The 7,659-nt window shown below is 34.6% G+C and overlaps 1 pseudogene; it reads right to left on the bottom strand.

Annotated features, from left to right (window-relative positions):
• Nucleotides 1–375: 375 nt before the first annotated feature.
• On the bottom strand, nt 376–1,586 carry LOC143622426 (putative RING-H2 finger protein ATL12 pseudogene; annotated as a pseudogene).
• Nucleotides 1,587–7,659: the final 6,073 nt, after the last annotated feature.

The raw sequence follows: 7,659 nt of genomic DNA, 5'->3' as shown, positions 1-7,659 counted from the left end.
GAGAAAGTTTTTGATAATTGATGTAAAGGAAGTGGCTACTAGGATGAGTTATGAGTTTTTTTTTTTGAGTTTTCTAGTAAAGTAGAGATTTTATTAGGAACTCTCCACTACATACAAACACACGGACAAAGTGATGGATTTATACAACTTATATATACAATCAGACACTTATTCATGTAATAAAAACCATTAATATAATGATATATATACTTAACTTTCTTTTTCTTCTAAAAGATTCTTTTGAATAAAATTTTAAGTAATTATTCTAGATCAATAATGTTCAAAAGAATATATCATCTCAATAATAATGTTCAAATATTATATATCCATAGTTCACTATACATCTAATACTTTGTTTGACTTCTCAATTTGTAGCTATTCACCATCTGGAATATTATTATTATTTTTCTTATTAGCAAACCTTTCAACTGTTCTTCTAGCAATTGGCAGCCATAATCTCCTAATTTTTTCTTCATCAACCTTAACTTCACCTTCAAGAAACCTAGGATGCAATGTAATCTCAGACACTGATCTCCAAGGTTCTTTAATCATCCGATGGTGACCGGGATTCCCCTCAACTTCCACACACAGTTGATGATCAAAACGATTACTTGACATACAAGTAATCATCTCAGATTTTAAAAAAAGAATATCAGATGAGCTCACATTGCTCCATCTTGTTTTAAACATCACAGGATCATGTTCGTTACAGATCATGATCCGGTGATTAAACTTATGCAACATTTCTTGATCATGATCTTGATTGTTTTCTACATTTGTACCGAATCTTGAAGACCCCTCTCGAGCTATAAATAGCTCGAGATTAGAGGGCTCGGATTCGTTAAACCTTAAGGAATTCGTACAAGCAAAAAGAGCGATATCATCCTTAATAAGTTTAACCCTACAAAGCGGACAACTCGAGTGGTTTTCGAGCCATTGATCGATACAATCGATGTGAAAAGCGTGTTTGCATTTGGGAAGAAGTCTAAGAAGCTCAATGTCTTCAAAAGCCGACAAACAAACCGAACATTCCAACCCGTTTTTCCATCCTTTTAACGTCGAAAACTTGAAATACGGAAGTGATTCAATAACGGTTTTATCGATCCCCGAGAATCTTGATCTTGTTCTAGGAAGATTACCAAAGTTTTCATGGTTTACACGACGAGTAGAAGCCGATACATGACAACATTTTACATAAATTAATGTTAGAAATGTTAACGAAAACACGATGGAGAGAACTCCAACAACGATCGCTAGATTTGGTTCGAATTTATTAATGGAATTGGATGAATTATTTGCATAGTTTTCATCATTAGCAGAAGAAAATGAGGATTGTGAAAGGGTTGTGTTTGGAGATATGATGAGGAAATTTATGATAAAACCGAGTGTTTTTAGCAGTTTCGCGGGAATTCTGATGAACTCCGGCGGGTGAGAGATCGGAAAGCTCATGGGTTGGATGAAGAAGATGAAGGCAGGGTTGACATTGGTTGAGTTTTTGGATTCCTTTGAAGGGTTTGTTTTAGGTTTATTTATAGTATGTTCAATGTTCATGTTCCCTCTTGATATATAATACATTTATTTCTAAAAAAGTATGTTCAATTTGACATATCATTTGATAATACATTGAATATAGAATATGTTTAACAACTTGTTTGGGTAGTTATATTTTTTTTCATCCAATAAGTATAAAGCTAGCAATTAAGATGATATTATGTATTAAAATATGCTATTTATTTACCTTAGTTTTTTAATTTTAATAATAATAATTGTTATTGTTAATTTTAGTTTAAACCAAATCAATCGTAATTGGCTTCTTTTTTATATTGGAAAATTAAAAACTCAATGGAAATACGGTTTTTACACATTTGAAAATAATTAATTACATGTAATTATTGTTAATGTAGTTATTGTTTAAAGGGATCGCGGTCTTCTTGAATAGAGCTTGGGAACTAGTCAATAAGTATCTAACAAGAAGTTAAGATAAATGACATATCAATATTTAAATTAGCTTGTTTGATACGAAAGGGTTGTGGGAAATTAGATGGAAGAAGTTTTCATATAACTGGTAAGTATCTTCGGTTACGTTTTACTCGAATTCCTACATACATACGTATGTAGAGGCATTCGCATAATTTTATCTGATTAACTTGATATATTCAAACCTGTGCCCGCCTGCCACGTGTGAACAAGAAAGCCGGACGAAAAATCCTCTTTTATAGAAAAATAACATATTAAGAATTTTAAAAATGTGTTGCATTTATGTGTTTATTTTTTGGTCTCTATTTATATTATGCATTTCTAAGATGGTTTTTTTGCATTGTATTTTTGAGAAAATAAAATAGGTTGAGAGTTCGTTTTTAGGATCAAACTTCTAATTCTAAGTTTTTGAGGAATGCCACATGTCACCTTTATATTCATTATTATATAAACCTAGTCAGCCACAACACTTTTATTTGATGCAATGCCTTTATATATATATATATATATATATAGTTTAAAAATCATAAATATATTGTCTATAAATTATACATATTTCATTATGTCACATAAAGACACTTATGTACATTTATATATATATATATGATTGAATTATAATAAGAAGATTAGTTTTCTTAGGAAGGATAGAAAATAATGTTGTCCATTCATTTAAGAATTGAATGGTTGAGATTAAATTAGAGAGATCATCAAGTGTAAAATAAAGGTAAGGGCATAATAGGGATAATACAGTTGTTGACTTTCTCTCTCCACATGCAATGCACATGTCAAATTCCCCAATCATTTTAAAACGTCCATAACTTTTTTATACGACATTTTTTTTTCAAAACATTTTCACCATAAAAACGAGTGTTTTTTATCCTTTATATGAGTACCATATTGCTTTATAAAAATAAAAAAAAATCGTGGGTTTTTACAAATTGTGTTTTACCATAATTGTGTTTTACAAAATTGTGTTATACAATTGTGTTTTATTTTTTTCATAGTGTTTTTTGCATTGTGTTTTTTACATTGTGTTATTTAATTGTGTTTTTTACATTGTGTCTTTTTCATTATGTTTTTCATAGTGTGTTATTTTCTGGCGAAATTTCCGAAGATTTTTCCTGCAAGGTGGTGGCGGCGGGCGGTGGTGGTTGTAGGAGATAAGTGAAAACTTAAGTGTGTTTTAATTAAGTGAGTTTTTGAAATTAAATTAAGTGGGTTTTCAATATTAAGGTATTAGACAAAAATACCCTCCTTTCTAGCCTTCTTAGGAAAACCAAACTTCTTATTTGATCTTTTTTCTATATATATATATATATATATATATATACATGCTAATGTGAGCATAGCATATTTTTATTTATAATATGATTCTTGTATACTTTTCTACTCAAATATAAAAAAATTAAAACCTAATAGTGATGGAAAAGTGGGGGGCTTATGATTGAGATTGACTTTTTTTTTCTAAGTATAAATATACTTTTGATGTCATGTTACTGAGAATAAATATATACACAAACATATTTCACAAAAAGATTCAGAAGGATAAAACATCTGTCTTTTCTATTAAAATATCACTGGACAGCTTATAGGAGATTGCTTGCCTTTGGTTTTTATTAATTTCATTATTCTTTTGGATCAATTTAAATATTAGTTCGATAAGGTCCCATATCGTATTTCTTTTCTATTTTCAGTTTAATATTGATTACACAACTTTGGAGTATATATATTCTTTTTGAACAGATAAAACTCTGGAATGTTAATTACATAAACTTTAAATGTTAATTTCTTTAATTTTATTCTTTAGACATTTTTTTTGAAACTTATGAACCGAAGATAAAAGCATACAATGTTTTAGAAAAAATTAAAACTACTACCATAGTTTTATTTGCAAGAATTTAAGAAACCAAAATATAAAACTGGCATGGAGTATTTAATAGAAACTATTTATGTTGCTTGCATTGGATGGGTCTTGGGGTTGGATTGGAGTGGGTTTGGTACCGTTAGGAACACCGGTACCAAGTCAAAACCTTCCAAAATGCAAAGGCTGATCCAGAATTTTTATACGGATGGCACAAATCACAATACAGATTCGGTTATAAATAGGTCAACCAACAAAAGTAACGATCAAATCATCGATTCACTAAACTTGCAAATGATCAAATCACCAGTTCATTAAATGAACGAAAGAACCTATACAAAAATTAATGGAAATTGCCATGTTACTTAATTGGCAAGCTTGTTATTCACAACCTCAACTGTGGAGTATATCCACATAATTCAAATTATTAGCGAATCATTATTGTCTGTTTGTTTGAGCTATAACTTTCAAATTCTAAGAAAAAACAAAACAAAGAAATGAGAGTGGAAAGGATATGGTAGAAAATGTTAGGATTAAACGCACATACGAACCGAACACACACGCGAAAGTAATAAACAAACACGAGGATTTAATGTGGTTTGGTCTAAACTGACCTACGTCCACGGGTGGCAACTATATATTCTTTATTGAGTTACAAAGGATTACAAGTACATAACATTGTTTAAATAGAGACTAGTCTAGGGTCTGTAAATTATTGAACAAGAAATCCAAACCGGGCCGGGCTTCGTCTGGCCACCCTACACCCGTTTGCCCTTTGGACTTCAACTAATAAACCGGGCCAACAAGGCCTACGAACCCAACAGTCTCCCACTCTAAGGCCTTGAGTACTCTCGTCTGCACTCCTAATTGTACTTCTGTAATCTAAACATTTAACTTCTAGTTGCCACCGTCTTCTAATCTATTAACCTGAAGGCCCGTTGAAGCTCCCCAGAACTCCAACACATCATTCACGGTTAAAACTGCCCCTGACTCGTTCTCTGTCCCTACCGGCTCCCACTAAAACAAGCTACCGGATCCTAAGATACCCTAAGAACAAACACTCTCCATATTCAGCAAGTAATCCACTGGAGAGATTTTTACAGCTGGAATACTGGTTTTCTTAATCCACTGTCGACCTGGAACTGTAACTGAAACACGACCTGTGCTCCCACTATCACGATGTTCTTTGACTGATTTAACCTTCCTAGCTCGTTCATCCTGAATCTTCACTTAGGCTCTGGGTTTGTTACTTGCAAAATGAAGCTTCTTTTGCCCACGAGATTCTATGAACCGGACTTTGTCTTTCACCAAAACTAGATCCACTCTTTACGGTGACATATCAACCATATACGACGAACCCATTTTCTTGCCACGAGCAACCACGAGATTCCCTTTGATTACCTTCCACTGCCCATTCCCGAACTTAACATCGTGCCCTGGTCATCCAACTGCCCAACTGAAATCAAACGTTTCTTTAAACTTGGAATAACCCTCACGTCTTTCAAAGTCCAAGAAGTACCTGCTGAAGTTATCAAATCAAGATCTCCCATACCCGTAACCTCTAGAATATCATCGTTTGCAAGTCGAACATTTCCAAAATCCCCAACCTTAAGATTCATCATCGTTTCACTACAATGAGTGGCATGAAACGATGCACCAATATCCATCACCCAAGAATCAACGTTACCCTCAACACTAAGAACTAAAACTCATCCTCTAGGCATTCTTCTGCAGTGTTGACTTATTTCTTTTCACTCTTATCATTCGGACATTGATTCCTAAAGTGTCCCTTCTCTTTACAACCCCAACATTCAATATCTTTACGAGTCTTAGACTGACTCCTCTTCCTGCTCCCACTGCCTCGTGGTTTTCCCTACCTCTACCTTATGTGACTAATATATCACTTGATGATTCATCTGAATTTCTGCTTCTTGAATCTTCTCCAAGAATCAAATCCCGAATCCAATCAAAATTAATTTCTGTAGAGGAAATACAAACTGCAGTAAGTGTTTGCGACAAACTGTAGGGCAAAGAGGATAACAATAAAAGACCTTGAACTTCATCATCAAACTTAATGCCGAATGACACTAAGCGGGAGAGATTCGAGTTAAGATTATTAATATGCGTTGTAATTGACCCACCATCTTTCATTCGAGTTGTCACTAGCTCTTTGATAAGATAGACCTTATTCGATGTCGAAGGCTTCTCATACATGTTGGATAGTGCATCCATCATACCACGGGTTGTGGTTTCTTTTATGACGTTAAACGCCACATCTTCCAACAACGACAAAGTAATACAAGCCCTAGCTTTCTTGTCTAACTTCTTCCAATCTGCTTCTGACAACTTTTCTGGTTTTTCATCCTCAAACACTACATCCAAGTCTTTCTGACAAAGTAGCGCTTCAATCTGCATCTTCCACCAACCAAACTTCTGTCCATCAAACTTCTGTATCGAAACATTTCCATCTTCTGCCATGACAATGACTAAAACGAAAAACTGGATAAAAACAGAGACATACACAACAATCGCACGAGCCTGAACTTAACAACTGTATAACTGAACTCTGATAAACAATCAACCTATTTAAACGTAGCGGAATAACGAACTGAAAAACAGAAACAAAAACATTAAACTAAAACGATAAAACCTGACAAACTCGGTTAGCATTGGTTCTCCGTTTCTTTAACGTTTCTTCTGATTGACGAGGGTTCTTCAATGAAAATAGGAATCGATTCAACTGTTCTTAGCTCGTACTATGCTAAACCGAAACTGATAAGGCCACACAAAATTATCAAACTGGGCTAACGGAATTTTTGGGCTTACTGCCTTTTCTTTACAAGCCCAAATTAATTTAAAGAAGTAAGAAATTGATTTGATCTTGATTGGCCTACTGCCCAACGTAACGGCCCAAAAAAAAAAAAGAAAGGATCTGGTCTTGCACTTGTCAAAGCAACCTAACTTTTCTTGGTCCGCCCCCTTATTTTTACACCAACAAAAAATTCCGATCAACAAATCTACTTCAAGGGCGTTATTTGTTAGCGGCGGTACACGGTGGTAAAGCGTGCACGACTTCTACTTCTTTCGTATGGAACCCGAACACTCCAATCTTTGACGGCAATCAACCGCGACAGCCGGCTGCTGTGGCGGAAAAAATCGGACGACGAAAATGGCGGAACCCTAGTGACGGCTAGCAGTGACGCGGTGGTGTAAGAAATTGGTTCAACGTGTTATTCGTGATCCAAACCTAAGCTCTAGATACCACTTGTTAGGATTAAACGCACACACGAACCGAACACATACGCAAAAGCAATAAACGAACACGAGATTAAACGTGGTTCGGTCTAAACTGACCTACGTCCACAGGTGGCAACTAGATATTCTTTATTGAGTGACAAAGGATTACAAGTACATAGCATTTTTTAAATAGAGACTAGTCTAGGGTTTGTAAATTATTGAACAAGAAATCCAAATTGGGCTGGGCTTCGGTCTGGCCACCTTACACCCGTCTGCCCATTGGACTTCAACTAATAAACCGGGCCAACAAGGCCTACGAACCCAACAAGAAAATGCGCTCAAAGTTGAAGGTATTGTATATTCTCAACCTCTTGTAAAATATTAAAGGCAAACTCAAAAATCAATGACACACATAGATCTGAATACGGCTATCGCAATGTGAGAAATAGTAAAATTTTAACAAACTGTAAGATAATCACAATCCCTTTCATTCTCATTACAAACAACTAGGTCCCGTAAACGAACCTGACGTTTGATGAACTGTTCGCGAACGTTCGGCGGCAAGTTCGTTTATGTTCGTTTAT

Source organism: Bidens hawaiensis, unplaced genomic scaffold (assembly GCF_021521415.1).
Source record: "Bidens hawaiensis isolate Kalapana, Puna unplaced genomic scaffold, B.hawaiensis_p1.1 tig00003141_1, whole genome shotgun sequence".
NCBI lineage: Eukaryota > Viridiplantae > Streptophyta > Magnoliopsida > Asterales > Asteraceae > Bidens > Bidens hawaiensis.
This window is presented reverse-complemented; position numbering and strand designations above follow the sequence as displayed.